Source organism: Macrobrachium rosenbergii, chromosome 43 (assembly GCF_040412425.1).
Source record: "Macrobrachium rosenbergii isolate ZJJX-2024 chromosome 43, ASM4041242v1, whole genome shotgun sequence".
Classification (NCBI taxonomy): Eukaryota; Metazoa; Arthropoda; class Malacostraca; order Decapoda; family Palaemonidae; genus Macrobrachium; species Macrobrachium rosenbergii.
In genome coordinates, this window is record NC_089783.1 from 24,211,625 (window position 1) to 24,230,570 (window position 18,946).

General features: G+C 35.5%; 1 protein-coding gene across 2 annotated transcripts in view; it reads left to right on the plus strand.

Annotated features, from left to right (window-relative positions):
• LOC136828660 (protein spaetzle 5-like) overlaps positions 1–18,946 on the plus strand; it is a 395,065-nt gene that overhangs the window by 6,785 nt on the left and 369,334 nt on the right. For both annotated transcript variants that reach the window (XM_067086713.1, XM_067086715.1), the window contains exon 2: positions 6,967–7,066. The gene's annotated coding sequence lies outside the window, so the exon portion shown is untranslated. The remainder of the gene's footprint in view (positions 1–6,966; positions 7,067–18,946) is intronic.

Below are 18,946 nucleotides of genomic sequence, written 5' to 3' on the forward strand. Positions count from 1 at the left end.
CTAAGTCTTATTCTCCCTCAAATTATTGTTAAAATGTATGATATTTTTGTGGCCGATGTGCTTAAATTAGAATGCACAGATCACCCTTCCGTACTGAAGTTACCACATATTTAGAAAATTCTTAACCGTGTTGAATCACACACCCCTAACGACGTATCTAGTTTCTAAACATGCCAGTCGAGTCCTTTATGTTATTCGATCATAATGGAGACACCCAGTTGGAAAAGAATTGAGCAGATTTTCCTTTTGAATTACAAGGTAAAGTTGTTGACTCTCTGAAAGGGATTTTGTTCAGAACTAATAATCCGCGAACTGGGACTTAGTAGTAGTGTTCGTGTTAGGCTGTATTCAGAATAATATTCTGAATAATATTATGTAATCTCTATGCTACCACAAATGTATGTTCACGCGTATGCTTTGTCTTTCATCATTTAATTGCATTTCTTACCGCAATAATTTTGAGAGGACAGTTAATGTTTTGTTTCAAGTGTAGGTACGCCAGTGTTTCTCACTTTGCATATAATTTTAGACAATTACTGAACTTTGGAATCTTCCATTGGTTTCAGGTTTTGAGATTGTCACTTACCTCGGACTAATCTGTGTGATGTTTAACGTGAAAGATATTTGACAGCGCGTTGCGTGTTATTATCACCAGGTCCTTCCTAGTACGGGATGCAGAAGTTTAAATTTGCGTAGTAAGACCAGAGACTTGTACAAGTGACTGTCGATCTTCTCAGCACTTACATTTTTCCTTCTTGTACCACACAAGGATTTTTCTTTTCCCTTTCTCTGTTTTACACAGATCATAATGCAATATAGAGGTTCCAGGAAGTCAGCTATCAGTTGTGTCGAATTTTATTTGAAATATTAATGTTGTTCTCAAAACACATTGTCTTTTGGATAGAAAAGACCTAGTTGATTCTTTGTTGTTAGTAAGCAGTAACTTTGATGTTAGTGAGATATCAGTGCTGCCCCTGCTGTTATTGCTGTTATTACCACTGCTATATTATTATTATTTCTACATGTGTTGTTCCTATAACGCATGCTGTACTGTTACTGCTAAGGAGCGACTAGCGAATATCTTTGAATAGTTTAAGAAATTCTGACAATTCCACACTGTCATTTGTATTGTCCTTTGCAAACTTTTCTTTTGTTTTATGGATGTTATTAAAAGTAACTAATGGACACATGAACCCGTCACAGGTTCACTAAAACTCAACTCGAGTTGCACTGACTCGGAATCTTGGTGTTAATATAATTAGGTATTTTACTATAAGGAAATAGAGTTATTTTAGGGATTCCTACAGAGGTGTGGCTGACACTTTGGAGGTTGGGTTGTTCCATGATGGTCTAGCTGAGTATTGATTTTAGTGCTCGTCTGATTTTTCTTGTACAGTTAACATAGAGGGAAACAATTTATTTATTGCTGCGAAAGTCGGGGAAATTATCTATATCAGATTACTGTTTAGCATCCGTAAATATGTACATCTATTTATAATTGACATTTGTGTGTAAGTGATACTGAAAAGAACTATGCTGTGCTAAGATTAATTGACTTCTGTTAGTTTTCAGAAGTAATGTTGAAGGTGACATTTTAAATTGCAATCGTTATTTCTACTAATGAGAATATGTTTTAAGTGATACACTTGATCATTTGCACGCATATCATGTGTTTTAATGAGTTCTTCAGTGGGATATACTTGCAAAGCAAAAGTTCCCTTTGACGTATCTTGTTGCCTAAAGGAGAAAACAAGCATTTCCATTAGCCTTCATTAATCAGTTTAGGGCGGTTTAGATTGGCTCAGTTTTACCAGTTCTTATATCTTCTTGGATTCGTATTTCACTTATGTTTATTAGTGCGTACCTGTGTGTTGCAGAAGTGAGATCAAATCTTTTTATAGTAATGCTTTAGTAATCAGTTTTAAGGAGGCATAATTCTTGTTGTAGTTTTTGAAGAAAATTTTGCCGTTTATATATTCTGAGTTTCAGTATACAGTATATGCACATTTTATTAATTTACTTGTGCTTGAAGTTGTTCGTTTTGACTTTAAAAGTAATTTTTTCAACCAAAAGCAAGCTGATAATTTTATAGTAATATTTAATATATATTTAATATATTAGCTTTGTCGAATTGTATGGTTTAGAGTAACAAAATACACGTGAGCGCCCTTGTGCACGTACACAAACAAAGTTTTTCAAGTTACATATAATGTATCGTGCTGGGAAAATTTTTTTATTATGCCTGATAATTGCTCAGTTACCTTCCCAAGTTTTATATCGAATGATGTATAGCCCCACTCTACTGTCTTTTCAAGTCCTAAACTGTGTGGGTTTGCCTGGAGTTTGTACTTTGAAGCCATTGATTTTATGTTCCTAGGTGCTGAGTGTACGTTTGCAGTTCCTCAGATGACTAGAATTTGGTTTATATTACGCTGGAAATTTGTCTCAACTATAGCTATTGAACAGCGTAAAAGTATACCATAAGATTTGTTACCATATATGTACTCAATCTGTGCATGCCATATATGTATACGTATACACATATACAGTATATAATATATATATATATATATATATATATATATATATATATATATATATATATATATATATATATTTATTTATTGATTTATTTATAAATTACTTTTTCGAACAAGGAATTGTTCCAGAGAAATTAAACAGCACAGCAGTAACTGGCACAGTTATGTTTCATTGCTGAATCCTGAATGAACTCCTGTATTCAGAAAACCTGCACAGAAGGCTTTCAGCAGTACACACACACACACACACACACACACACACACACACACACACACACACACACACACACACACACACACACACACACACACACACACACTTCTATCTTGCTTGAACTCTCTCGCTTCCTGTACTTATTTCAAGCCTTCTGCCCTACTTTGTTCGCGTCTTTCATCCAACACATCCGACTTTACAGTTTTTACCAAGCTGAAATACTGGTTTATCTTTTCACCCACTTCTGCATATCTCTTACAATTCTTGTTTTTTTCAGTTTTTCTTTCGCACAGACAATGCCAACAGTTTAACGTTTTCTGTGTGTTGTTGGTATTCATCAGTATTTCAATCCCATAAAGGAGAGTTTATCCAAAAATTCTTTCATACTTTCCCACCTTGGCTTCCCTACACTCCAAGTCTCTTCCCAATATTTTTTTACACATCCTGCCACTTTCCTTTCCTCATCAGTTGTGTGACTACATCTACTGTCATCCAACCATAATTTATTATATTTACTCCCAAATAACTACCGGTTAACCAGCTGCATTCTTCCACCACCCATATAACATTCATTGTTTGGTCCTCCTGATGTACATTAACCATCATAACCGTACTCTAGCTCACAATTACTCTCATCTTTCTCCTCTTTCAATCGTTTCTAAACCCGCTAGTTCCTGCAGATTCTCTTCGTTGTCCCTCATTGAGGGTCTGCAAGCAAAGCATCAACCGCTCTACCTTACCATTCACAAGTTTTTTCTATCTTATATCAGAAATTTGCATCTGTATCTGATATCCTCTCTCTTACTTCTTACATTACTTCGTAGCCTATATATTAGATATTAAACACCAACTGAGATCCAGTTGTCTCAGATCTGTTTTTAAAGCAAACCAGTCCCTAACCCATATACATACTGTAACTAATAATTTACAAACAACATAAGAACTTTTAATCACTTTGAGCTACTTTTCCTATATGCCGTACATCCTTGACACCCTCCGCATTGTGTCTCTAATGATTCTAAATAAGCTTTTTCACGTTCATTTTTGTCACATGCTTGTTTTGCTCTTCACTTTTAACTGCTCAGATAACTGTTTTTTAATAAGCTCTTGAGCCACACATCCACTCCCTTGCCTAAACTTGCCTGATCTTAATTTTTGTTAGTCTCCATATCTGTTTTAGTTCACAGTCAAAATCCTCCATACTTCTTTTATGTTATACCAAGCAGTGTTTTGGAAGAGAGAAGAGAGTAGTGGTGACAGAAGTTTCTAGGAGGATCTGAAGCTACGCGTGGCATGGTTTTGCGAACGAGGAATGGGGTTTGCTTTGGTTGGTGTTGAGTAATGAGAGGGGAAAAAGTTTTTGGAAATGGTCCTTGATTGTTAGGAATATGTGGTTTCACAGAAGAATATTTAGAGAGTGAAAATGGCCCTGAAAAGTTTGCTAGGGTGTGTTAGTAAATACTATTTGGAAAAGAGTAGATTGATCGTTGTTATGGCTGTCAATGTGGCAGTGAAAGTTATTAAGACAATTGAGTTTGGTAAGAAAAAGTAGGGATAGGGATATAAAAAGGTGGGTAAAAATGAGCTAAGGTTAAAGAGAATGACCTAGAAGCAGTTAAAGAGGAGTGGGTTAAGTTCAAGGATAATATTATATCAGTAGAGATTTTTCGAGGGTGTAAGCACATAGGAAGAAGGTATACACTGTAAACAGCAGGTGCAATTTAATGAACTGAGATGTTTAGCTAGGGAACAAAGGAGGTTATTTTGAATACACTTGAATGACAGTAGATTCTGTACTGGTGTACAAGAGGATGACTAAGGTAGTCAGTAACAAAATTGCTGAAGTAAGTTGTGATATAAAAAAAAAAAAAACGTAATGATAAGCGTGAGCAAATACTTTAGGAGGAACTCAAGTTGCACTGTGGAGAAATTAAAGGAGAAAGAAATGTTGATGAGCAAATGAATTTCAGAAGGGTTGATGTGTATTTGAGAATGCTTGTGAAGGTGATTGTTGAGGATGTAAGGTGGTTAGTTTAAAGCTTGAAGTTTGACAAGGTATGAGAAGTTGAGTGTGTGTTTGATTGGTTGAGTAGGGTTTATAAAAGTTACAAAGATAGCGTTTCATTATAAAGAAAAGAGGTGACAAAGGTAAAAATAATTGGGCTTAGGATTTTGAAGAAAAAAAGAAGGAAAGGTAACAGAAGGATCGGAAGGGGTAGAACAGTTTGTGAGTAGACAAGGAAGTGTTTAGTATAGAACAGTAAATTGAGAGGCTTGAGAGTAAAGAGAAAATGTATGTGATATATACAGTCTAGAAAAACCTATAATAGAAGCCAAAAGAGACTGGTGGAAAAGTTTGAAAGTGATTGCAAGCATAAAAAGCTGAAAGTGAACGGTTGCAAAAGAGAAGTTATAAGGGTGAATGAATAAGGGGAGTTGTTAAATTTTAAAGGCGATGGTAGGATAATAATTGACTAGTTAAAAGTGAAGATATTACTGAAGTTCTGAGAGGAAGGAAGAGAGGGAGACTGAGGAGCTGGTTAGATGGCATGGAGGCGCTGTTGCTACGGAATGGTCAAAATGCTGTGTGCGAGTTGATGTTAGAGGCGCATTTTGTGTGTGTTTTTGTGTTTGTGAGTGTGTGTGTGTGTGTTTATATGTGTGTAACATCCTGTAAGCACTGCAGACGAAGTGGCTCATGTTATGATAGGTTCCGCATAAGGGCTTCAATCTTGATTCAGCATTAAAGGGTGCACGTAACTGTAATTGATGTTCTCCTTATGCTTTATTAAGTGAATATAAGTTGTAAGATGTAACTCAACTAAAAGTTGATTATTTTGATGAACGCACTTGACTAACACGATAAACATATGAGGCTGTCATAGTCTGTAAATAACATAACACAAAGAGGCAATCTATTTCTCTGAATCTTAATTAACACAAGAGGATATCTTAGTTTTGAATCTTAACACAAGAGGCTATGCTATCTTAGTCGCTAAAAATAGAGTAATAAAAGAGGTTATCTTAATCCCTAAATCTGAATTAACACAAGAGGCTCTTTTAGTTGTTAAATTAACACAATCATTGTCACTTACACATAGTAAATTGGCACGACCATACTTAAAACTTTACATGTCTGGATGTAACCTAGGGGATTGTAGAGGAAATTACATGATGTATATAGAGAATATCAATACGTCCTTGTTCGGTGTTTCCAAAGTGAATCACGACATAATCGTTTTATCTGTGAAAAGTTATACACCCAACAATTGCCTAAAAAGGAAACAAATCTATAAGGGAGTGTTTGTCCTGAACATGGACAGGAATGATATGAAACAAGAACAAATAACTCTGCTCCGAAAATGTCTAGTAACCGATTTATTTTCATTTTTAGAAATTCGCACATAGCAATATGTGTGTACATATATATATTATATATTATATATATATATATATATATATATATATATATATATATATATATATATATATATATATATATATATATATATATATATATATATATATACAGGCACATCCTTACACGTGTCTGTGTATGATGTCAGTGTTAGTTAATATCAGATCAAATTTTTCATCATAATTTTTTTATGATAAAGGCTTCCAGATTTCAGTATTTTAGAATGTTGTAGACCAAGTAATTATATATAGTTATGGAGAACATATAGCTTAAGGTATGAAATTTACGCGGCCGTTAGATTTGGTAGTGAATGATAAACAAGATTTTAACCGGTTGCATGTGTCAGGTATGCTCAAAACTTGGTCAGATACCCTATATAAAGATCATCTTTCAGGTTGCTTATTTGTTTAATGTTTGTTCGCTGTTTACTGGTGTGTTGACGCACGACGATGACGCAAAACCTCCTTTATTTTTGCGTCATCCCGCAGAAAAATTTCAGATTCATACAGAACCCGGAATTTTTGTGCGCTCACGGTGCACGATATTTCGCTGACGAATTGTAACTTGATTTTACAGCCGACGTTTACTATATACATTTTTGCTCAAAATCTCGGCCGTTTGCGTAATTTTCCCCTGCCTCTTTAATCAAATGTTTTTATTGCAGAAAACCTGCATTCAGTTGAATGATTTTATTAAGGTCTTCTTTGAAGTTAATTGTTTTCCACATGAGGTTTATTCCCTTACTAATTGATGTTTATGTTACCTACCTATATTAGGGTTTATTACTTTTGCAGGCCTTCGGTAAGAAACGCTTCTCGCAGACTTGTGAAAACAACTGCATTACCTTCGTTAGTCAGCACTGAAGAAGTTTTTTTGAGAGAAGATATTTATAAGGTATGTTTTAGAGATATGTTATCAGTTCTTGTGTATTTTTTTTTCTTTTAAATTATGAGGAGCGTTGGTTCAAGGCCGTTCCGGATAAGTACAAAGGAAATACGTACATTTTGATTGCTAGGTTATATTGAAAGCAGAATCGTTGCCTACAGGGGGTTTTCGTTCCTATTTTATTTTGTATCAGGTTGTTGGAAATATTTTTAGTATGTTATCGTCAGTTATGATGTAAATTATTTGTTGGTCATAGTGCATTGCTCGTGGCTTAAATAACAGGACTCAAATGGCAATTCTGTCTTGATTGTTAATGAATGTTTGCCTTGTATAGCAAAAAGAGAAAGACAATACAATTGCAAACCTGGAAATTCATAAATTACTAGAAATGGAACAGAATTATTCAGGCTACATTTTCTTATGTTTTGATTTTGATAAACTTCATGTGTATGTGTATTGAAAGGTTGCTAGTGATCTAAATTTAATCACTTTTAAGTGACAATTTCCACGTGAAATTCCAGAAAATGTTGAAATTACTTACTAAATAAGATTTCATACATTTTCTGTTTTTGATTAATTGTTTTCTACTTACCTGTAAGAAAACGTTTTGTGTGTATTAGGCCCTGAATCTAATTATATAAATACACACTTTTTTATTCAAGAAAAGTATAATTTCCTTTTTATGTACCATACTCGGCAGTTATTCTGTGTATCGTATCGGGATTGTAAGGGTGGGACACATTTTCATATTCTTCCCCACTATATATCTATATATATATATATATATATATATATATATATATATATATATATATATATATATATATATATATATATATATATATATGTATATATGTGTGTGTGTGTGTGTACATACATATATGACCCATTGTTGCACCGCGTTTTTTTTTTTTTTTTTTTTTTTTTTTGAACAACATAAAGGTTTGAATTCGTAGGTCGTAAATAAACCTTGCAAATGGCGTCATGTGTTATTATCAGATTCTCCGAAATTTCGATAAAGAGAGTTTCTTGGCCGTAATTTATTTTTATTTTTCCATTCAGTAGATACCTTTTTTCGCGCTGTTTTCCTACAAATTTACATTAGAGAATTCATTTATTTTTTCCGGTAAACATCCGATTATTTCACATTATGGAATAGCTTTTCGTATGACCCCTCCTCACAATGTTATTTGTCTGTTTGCCGTCTCATATCTGGAAGTTATGAAGAAATATCACCATTTCTGATTATGTCAGAAGGCCTTATTTCAGGTACATGATCTAAAATAGAAATGCCGTTTAACTGCAATACATCTTCAAACTTACCTTGTAGTGTTTGGTGATAGTGACATTCAATTCACATCACGTCCCAGTATAATCGAGAAGTAGATAAAAGTGAGTCTTTCAGAGGTGTTAACGAAACTTTTAATTCTTTCAAGTAGCATATAGTATAAACGTCGTTATGGTGGTACCTTCCTCCGAAGCGTGTCTTGTATTTATTATGAAATAAGTAAAATAAGTCATTTAGCACTTCCACTGTATATCATCATCAGCAAAAGAATTGCTTGTGAAAGTTCACAATATTTCCAGTTACATTAGTGTAATTTTAACTCTCGATCGACATCTCAGTCGATGTATTCTAATGGTTTACAATGTTCTCCTTCACTTCCAGCACGTATGTTTGCTATCTAGGTAAGTTTGCGCTATGCATGTTTTCCATTATCATTATGGAGATAAGTTAATAAGTCCAAGTATGTGCTAATGTACATGCATGATAGTCATTTAGGATATGCATAGTGACAACTTATTTTAATTGAATCATAGTAGCTTTCATACACATATTCCGTTTGTAAAATCACATCTTTATCTCTTGAATGCATTACACATAATCGTTGAAATTCATTACGTACATGTAAATCATCTCATCACTGGCCTATGCCGTTGCAGTTATATTTTTGGAGCAACAAAGCGAGAAGAATAGTGGAAATCGAAAACACGTATAGAGATAAAATGAAACCAACTCGCTTTCGGCTATTTTGACACATTTTCCACCATCATGAAAAGGACAATTTATGACAACATACATCAATAACACCAACGTCTTCTCCCTCCCTCACTGATTTACGACCTCATAAATTCTCACAAATTTTCCCAAATCGAGTCGAATATATCTCATTTTTAATACGACCCCCTCCCCCCCTTTCGCTTTCTCTCCAAAGGAAATTGACATTTCGGATAAATTACAATGGAGATGCAACCATTAGTGCCATCTAAATAGTTGTGAACGGTTAAAGGGTGAGGAGACGCACCTAGGGTACTTTACATTTGGAGGATTGTAATGCCCATCGTCTAAACATAATTCATTAAGTTAAAGGTTGCTTTTATTTGCTAATTTGCAAGCAGTCGTCTGTCATCTGTGTAAAAAAAATGCATAGGAACTTCACTTGTTAGTGCGACGTCATTTCATGAATACAAATGTTATAAACGAAACTAGTATCAAGGTTCATTACAAACAAGAATCGAGTTCATGTGATGACATGCTGGAACGAGTCTGAATCCACTCCACACTTACCAACATGGTTAGGTTCCAAAGACCACATTGTTAGCCCAAGCGACAAGTTTGAGAGATTGATTTAGGTTACCACACTAAATGTCGTTTATCATTCATGAAGTGCGCTTTTTTATGACATTTTTATACAGTCAAGCGTACTCTAAAGACCTTTTACTTTCTAACGCATCTTTAATAATAACACGTACTATTGAGTCCTAGAATAATCTGCCATAGCTCTAATAAATCTCAATTCGTCCAAGGAATTCTCGTTCTATAAAATGTATATTCACAGAGGTTTTAATGTTAATATCTTTGTAAGACGTTTTCTTAATATGCCCTCTGTAACTGGATCCAAAAGATTTAGAACACACACACGCATCCGCTCCTGACAACAAGCATCTCCTGACATACGCGCCAAGCATACGCATTTAAGAAACACAGCCGGCGCCATACATCCTTTTTATGTATACTGTCGTTCATAATAATGTCACGTCAAATATATTATTCCTGCTAGAGGCGATACAATGTCAACTTTCCAGATATATTTATCAGAACTCTGTTCGCAACTTGTATATAGAATAATGTACCATTCTCCATTCTCAAACAAATACAGTTGCCTGTATGTTAATCTCTGTTTTGTTCGCCTCGTGTCAAGCACTACATTTCCGCCCGCAAGAGCCCTTGACCTTTCTGTTTATTGTTTTTAATAAATTAGTAAGTTTGTAGACACTGCCTCTTACTCACTCCTTCGCTGCATTATGTTAGTAAGGTAGGATAGATGACCAGTTGATCTTGCCTTAAGGAAACCATACTGATGATCTGAGCGAAGGCTGTGAGATTTTAAGTGTTTTAGAAGACCGGTGTCTGTGATTTCAGGGGAAGCAGTTGAAGATAGTCCACAAAGTTCTTGGGAATATGTAGTACGACAGTGGGCTTCCAAGATGAAGAAAAACACAATTGTTACAGATATGGTGCAAAATTGGCAAAATATTAGAACAAGCACATCTGCAGACTCCTTGAAGAACTGAGTGGATGCCACATAGGCTTTTTCTGTCATGGAAAATTTAAGATCTCTGCATACTTTGCTTATGATATGAAAATGCATAGGGTTTGTAAAAGGCAGAGTACCATAGTCAGCTTCAATGGAATCATGTACTATTCTAAAGATTAGTAATAGGCAAACACAGCTAAAGTACAATATGGTGGAAATTGAGGGGGAAAGTGAGATTTGCAGAAACGGTGGCGTCAGGCTATTACAGAATACAGTGCTCTTTACTAAACAGTTTAGTTTGGAAGTTTAGTATTACAACAATGCTGCACATCTTTGAACGTGGAAAAAGTAAGTTTAGGGTAAGTTTTAAAGCAATATGAGTACCTCCTCTTTCAAGCATGAATTCCTTGGTAAGTGTAGTCAGATTAAGGCTTGGATGGAAAGAGATTTTTATTGCAGAGGGGATATATACTTCTACCCCTCAACGAACACCTCAGTGACACAGGTTGTCACAAGGCTACAGTCTAGCTAAGAGAAGCAAGAGGAAATCAAGAATAAAAGTACAAAAGTCATCATGTTGATTTCTTATCGAAATGTAAGTGGTGGGCAACAGAGAGACTGATAAAAGGCATATAAGTATTGAGGACAGGAACAAGGTGTTGGGGTCTAAAGGATGTGAAATGTAATAAGTGAAATTCTCGGGGTTAGGTATAAGTAAAGATTGAAGAGTATTGCTTGCTTGGTTATGTTGTTCTTGATTTTCTTTGATATTTTTAGTAATTTACCAGTGATCATTGAGACAGGAAAACACCGAGAGCTTTGTAGCCATCAGGGTCAGTTCTAGTAGAGTTCAGCTATTCAGTAAAGTGGAAACTGATATCCCGAATATAGAGGACCATTTCCTGTAGGGGTATATAAAGTATAGACTCATATTTCCATGTGTTCGTGAAGTAAGTATAGTTATAGTAGCCTTGAGGGCAATTACATGATTAAAGAAGAATTTAAATATTTTTGAGCTTCAAGTCATGAAAACAGAGATTATAGCTCTGTGAGCTAGCAGCATCTGTATGTGCGCTAGGTGCTAAAAACAAGCAGAAGCATCACTTCACTGTTAGGTGTGGAAGAGAAGAGAATAACAGGTGATGACCAAAGAAAAGGATAACAGGAGATGACCAACAAATAAAAGGTGGAGGAAAAGCCAAGGCTATGTCTGTCAGCATTTGTCTGGTGTATAAAATTTTGGTCACAAAGAGGGGATTCTTGTACAATTTACCAAAAAGAACTGGAGTAGGAAGCATGAAAGTTAGATGGAGATAGGAAAACAATAGTTGCAGGGAAGTTTATGTAAGTATAAGATGCATGCGTGTGTATAACATACCTCAAAGATAAGACAGCAATTTTAGAAATCCTGGGTATTTCATAGTTCTCGACTAGATTTTTAAATTTCTCTCTAGGAATGTAAGCTGTGGTTCTTGTTAAAATTGACACAAGTTCAGTAAACAAGGACTTGCCTTTCAAGACCAGTTTTCTCATTTATTCTTAAGAGTGACCGCAGAGGCGGTACCTTTCTGTTTTGAGTACTTTTCTAATACAATAGATGAACTCACTAACCTTGTACGCCTGTCCTCGAAATAAGGCACAGGCGGTTGAGTGTTACATGCTGTGGTCTACTATTCAAAAGCAGTTACTCATCCATGTACTACCAGAACCATAGTTGCTCAGTTCCGCTGATTTCTTACAACTAGAGTACCCACACAGTCAAAAACTGTGGTTATGTAAGAGGGCATCGAGATGGCCAGTTCCTATCCTGGGGATATTACATACCAGCCCAAAGCTCGGACCAATATCCTTCATTACACTATGTCGTAGAGGCCGTTGCTACATACAGAAAATATTTTCGTACACATTGCTCTCTGCATATTCAGATATTACAGCGGTTTAGTTTACAAACGTTAAGTGTTGCTTCGAGAGCAAAATGAGAGGATAGAGATTCATTTTTATTTGGATTATTCGACGTGTAAAAAGAAAACTGGGCTTGATCCAGCGTGTGAAAAGAAAATGGAACAGTGAAATTACCCTGTCTCTGGAAATGAAAGATGATATTATTAATTCCCTCTTCCTTCTGTTCAGCGCACGGCATTTGAGAAGTTCTCTGGACAGTGAAAATCAGGGCGCCAGAGAAGCTCTCTCTCTCTCTCTCTCTCTCTCTCTCTCTCTCTCTCTCTCTCTCTCTCTCTCTCTCTCTCTCTCTCTCTCTCTCTTTCTATACGCTTGGTAGGCAGCATAGGGAATATCCCGATTTCCTTTCATCAGTGAATTAACCGTAGGAAAAGGTAATGTGGCATAGCGTTAGCTTTAGCACATGAGGTGATAAACGTTTCGAGCACGAAGGTGTGAACTTCAGCCTCCTCTGGATCCGTGAAAAAAGAGAAAGTAAACTTAAAGCGTTGTGGTATTCTGAATAAAAGATAATTTGGAAACGCATCTTGGGTATAAGCTGATATAGATTTACCTTTTTTATGTGAATGGAATGATTGCCCCTATGTATTGTTTTAGAGTTGTTATGTCAGTCTCAGAATTTCAAGTCACCCATTTATGTATGAATGATCGAATGTGCCGAAACATTGAACATATTGGTCGGGATTGCGAACCTTTTCAGAAATTCTCCTGATAGTTTATGTGGACAGTAATTTGTCTTATCGCCACTGCCGAGTGTAAGCTTGGGATTCCATCCCATTGTTGCTTGAATATTCTGTATTCGTGGCATTCACGTTTTGCTTGTTTTTTGCCATTTCAACGGTGACATTTTCTGATGCCCTCCTCTCCTTCAGTTCTTTTTCTTGGCAGTGGAACCTACTTCCTTTGACACAAAGCGGTGTGATCAAAAACCCAAATCCAAAACTCTCATTCTCATTCTAGGCACAATTTAGGTGATTTGATCACAATTTTGTTATCCGTGCAACAACCTAACAGTCACACATGTGCTATTAACTATTCACAGTATGTTTTTGCGACTTTTCCCACTTGAGGCAATTGGTGTATTTTGGTATGCTTTGTTCGTTTTTTACGAAACTTTAGAAATCTTTTCAGAAATTATTATAAATTCAAAAATGAATTCTAGTTAGAATCTGATAGGGTCCGGATTGAAGTGTAAAAACGTAAAATCTCAATAAAAAAAAACTCATTATGGCAGACAACGTTAATATTCAGTAAACGATGATAATATAAATTCATTTTTCTTATTAATATATCATCGCAGATCATCAAAGGCGATGCCTAAGAGCAATGAGAGTATAATCCATTCTTTGCAAGTCATCATCTGTAAAGGATTTCTGATGATTTCTTCAAAAGATTTTTTTTTATTACGGTAAATACATTAGCTTTCTGTCTATACTCATAGGCAATCTTAGGGCCTGGCTCTTGGGTGAAATTACTAGACAAAACTTTCATATACATTTTACAGGGAAAATTTTGTTTGCCCTAAGAACTTGAATGAGTTTATGCATTTTGCTCGATACAGACCTTTAGTTTTCACCTGTGTAATTCTATTCGGTTCACTGAGTTTTTGGCTGTATTCAGAAAAACTTTTTTTTTTTTAATATTTCAAGGATTAGACCAATCGAGCCTAACAATTTATTTTAGGAAACTGCTATTCAGCAGATTTAAGGCACTATTTTATAAGTTTTTATAACATTTGTTATCATAAAATAGTTATTACTATGATGAGATAAAAATGACATGGTGGACACTGTATGAGTGAGAGCTGACCATGGTGTGTATGGTATGTCTGAAATGATTAAAGATTCCATAGGAATGGGTGAACAGAACAGAGGTAAAGGTAGTAGAGGAGACTGCAATAACTATGGGAGCATGGTAAAAAGAAATAATTTAAGAGTAGTTTTGCAGTTATGGCGACGTTACAGCATTATGATCATGCCGCATTGACATCCAATTTTGTCAGCAGTCTTTAAAGATTGGTAAATGATCTTTGCAGCAGTTACCAAGGACAATGTGTACTACATTTAGGAATAAAAAGATTTATTCTATCTGCCGTAGTTTTTATACACTTGAGCAATAAAGTTGACCAATTTGCCGATGCTATGTGCCTTTCTTTCCACCATAAATTTACAGTTTTACTCTCTAGAGGCAGAACTAATTATTATCGTTCTTCATTCACGGGTCAGACTGACAGGTAGTAAAATTTGACAACAGTATGCTAAAATAATTGCCATCTCCAATGCTGTCATCCCATATAAGATTCACCCATAGGCATAATCATATTATTAATAGCCTAGGTTTAATAGCTTGATACCTAACAGCCAACATCCAATAGTTTGTACAATCATTTCATAGGATTTAAAAATTTACTGTACCTGATACTATTAATTAGGATACAATTAATATTGTAGTCTGCAGGGCTGTATAAATCTTGCTGTTGCCAGTACTGATGTATATACTGACTTGCCCCCTTCTGGTTACTTCTTATTAGACTAAATCTACTTTGGTAGCCACACATTGTACCTCTTAACATATTCTGCAGAAACCTAAGCCCGTGCACACCAAGAGGTTTGAAAATGTACTTTAGCAGAAAATGGTTGCTGCATGTGTGATCCACCGTTTGGCTCTTTATCCCTTCTGCAGTTTTTAACCCAAGTAAGGTAGCAGTCTTGATCTTTGTTCTTGTCAGGAAATCTTAAACATAAAATTGACAAAAATCAGTCCTGAATCTCACAAGAGGCTTCCTACACTGACCCCCAGACATTTTTAAGGCATATTTGAACCTACGAGGCTACTAACAGATCTTATAAGAGAACTTTATTTAATTACAGTATACATGCAATTACAATCTGCATTAATTCATATTCATATAGCTGTGATTTAGGGGAGAGTAATCTGCACGTACTTTACAGAAGCAGATGAAAGCATTCGAACCATGACATGACATAGAAGTTATTTGTACAGCTTCAAATGAAATTATTACTAAGAGGTACATATATAAAGCTATGTAACATGTCACAGCCATACTGGCCTATAATTCAACATACTTATTTACATTGTTCAGTCTAAGTTAGGCTGGCTTGTAAGAATAACAGACAGAAAAATCAGGTATCTCGAAGGTTGCCAAGGTAGGCTACCTTTGCTAAGCTAAGGCAGCCCTTGGTTATTTGATGATCAACTCTGGTATACTAGCTGCTTGGTTAAGTTTACTTTTAAAGCTATAGTATGAATTTGAAGTACCCTTTCGGGTAAAAATGATAATGGTAAAATTGATGAATACTACCTTGAAGTGTTCCGGAAGATCAAATTCAGTGGGACAGGCATCTTCTGGCATCTGAGTCCTCTGCATACGAGGAGGTTTGAGAACTTATTGATAACATGGTAAATAACATTATAACACTTACTGATAACATTATAATACATTGATAACACGGTAAATAACATCATAACATTTATAACATTATAAAGCTGCAGCAGGCCTAGGGCTGGGCCTCATGATACTAGGCTACTAGTACCATGTACTACTAGTTTATTGTAATACTAGTAGTAGGGAAAGTTGTCAGACTTAACCAGGGTTATATGGACTGACGGTAACCCTACATGCTAATTTATTAGGCTATATGAATTTAATGTCAAATAAACTCTATTAAAAAGCTTATTACAACACTCATTATTTTATTAACTCAAAAAGCTGGCGTGTAGTTGACTGCAAGTTGACTGTGATCTAACGTATGTTTACTTGTTTTAGGTTGTTTCAACATAGTTATAAAGATTTTCATGATTGAAAATATGTCATTTACTTGTGAAATATGAGCCCCTGTTCTTCTGAGATCCTGTTTATGTATAAAACAGCAGTCACAGCCGCTGCCATTTTTGGGAATCAACAAATAACAATGGCGCTCAACATGCACGCGACAATCACGTGACTGTCCAATCTCTCCTCTCTATATCTATGGGTAAACAGACACCAAGAAGATGGACCAGTGAATGGGATCAGATGTGGAAGACTTGGGGTGAAGGTTAGGTTGTAAAAAGGGATTGTTGTGAAAGCTTTTCCTTTTGAAAACAGAGTTAAACTTATTACGATCAATTGTCTGTGTAGCATATGTGGTGTAAGACGAATTATAAGGGTGAGAAACTTGGAGAGAAGTAGAGGTTGTGAAAGGATTAGCATAGGCAAGGATGGATCAGTGTTTTGACATGTTGTCGCCATGTGGAAAAAAGGAGGCCTCTAAGGTTGCATAAATTGAAGGAAGTAGGAGAGGAAGACTTAGTGCTGGATAGGTGGGTGGAAGGAATATAGGAATAGAAGACCTTTAATATTACAGAAGTGTGTGTGTGCCAGCTAGAGGGAAATGTCGCAGCGTGTGTGTAGGAGTTCAGTGCACTGGTGGTCAGCCTTCTTTGTAGATGTATGAAGTAGCTAATGATGTGGACGTTTTCTAAACAGGAGGTTTGTCCAGGATGAGGGAGGTTAAAAGTGTGGATGTGACACTGACCACAGTTTGACTCTTATCCTGCACATAGGGAAATGGATTAATAATGAAAAATTTATTCAGTGCACTGCTAAATGTATAATATACAATTAAAAATTACCACTCTCACTTGAGGTTATCTTTAAGGAATTTTAGAGGTTATCTTTAAGGAATTTTAGAATAGGTTGCAATTTTTTCAGTATAACTACAGATGACAAAAGTACTTGAATGATTAGTAACAACAATGAACTGTTTGCGTAGCAAGGGTGGTGTAAGAAAGACTTCAAGGGTGAGAAATGTGGAGATAGTTAAAAGTAGTTGTAAAAGATTAGTTTAGCTGTAATGGTGGGATTAGTGTGTTTTGAGATAGTTCTATCATATAGAAAGAACGGAGGAAGATAGGATGGTGCCAGTAGTGTATAATTGAAAAATTTTTGGAGGAAGACTTAGAAGCTGGATGGATGGGTGGTTACGGTATAGGAGAGGAACGCCCTAAATACCTCCGAAGTGAGTGTATAAGATACAAGGTAGACGTTACAGTCCTTAGGGGTTCAGTGCACTGCTGTTGAGGTTTTGTTGTAGCTCTGTAAATCCCCTTATTGACTGTTTCGGAACGGGAAGTTCGTCATTGATTAAGGGCGAATATATCATTCTGTGGAACCGTCCTCTGTGGAGGGAAATAGCTTAATGTTGTAAACAAACTATTAGAATTTTAATACTAAGAAATTTTAAAATTTGGCCATCACTCACGATTATCTTAATGAAGTTCAATCTCAGAACATGTTGAGATTTCTAATATAACTTCAGAGGTCAAATTTTTCCTCTTATAAGGACTTGAATGAATAATAAAACGATTATAAATGAAAACAAATAAGCAGTAACTTATGTTTTTGTGCTAAATAATAAAGTAAAACACTTGAAATATCCCTTTAACCTATCTTTGTCTACACTAGGAACGATTTGATTGTGGTAAATATTAAAACAGCAAAACTATCAAACTTAATGAACACATCTCTAAAACACAACTTTACAAAGGCTTTTATAAATAAGCCACAAAATGTCAGGATCATAGTTTTCCTTCTGTTCACAATACGGTGATCAAAATATTCATGTTTCCATCGTTTACACATCGACATGAATTACTTGCATACGAACCATAAAAAATATCATTATTGAAAGTTAACATTCTTTTTCAACGAAGCCGCCGAGCTCCTGACTACAGAAGGAGACACGGAGATGACTCGTCAGGGTTGCCAAAGCCCTCTTACTCTGGCTTTAACACGAGACTAGGGACATGTAAAAGATGCCTTTGAAACTAAGCTAGCGGATCTACCTGCACAATGAAAAGCATCAGTGAAGATTTAAAACCTGGATTCTCTTAAGGACTTTCCTTACTTCTTTGTAAATGTAACAGCTTATGTAGCCTTTCATGAAAGTTAAGTGTATTAATTGCAAGGATGGTATAGAACAGGTGTCGTAAGTAATAAGTCTTTATTGAGATTATAATGAAGCGCGAAATCGTAGGATGATTTAAAATGTCATTTAAAGACAATTATCGTTATTTATGAGGATATAACCTCTCAACAGCCTTTTGTCTGATCGCCTTTGACAAACCTTTACTCTTTTTAACCTCTCTTACAATGTACAATATTTCTTTATTTTGAATGCGGTCTCACATTTATTTAATTTTATTTAACATCAAGTGGACATTGATGATATGCGACTTTTCAAACCTATTAAAATGAAGTATTTTTAACTAAACTTGGAATTTCGGAATTTCCTTCGCTCTTTGAGACCAGGAAGTGGTGGGGTTGTAATGTTGCTGCTGATATTCCAATAAGAGAAAATGATCTCACTTCAAAGGTACATGATTCCTT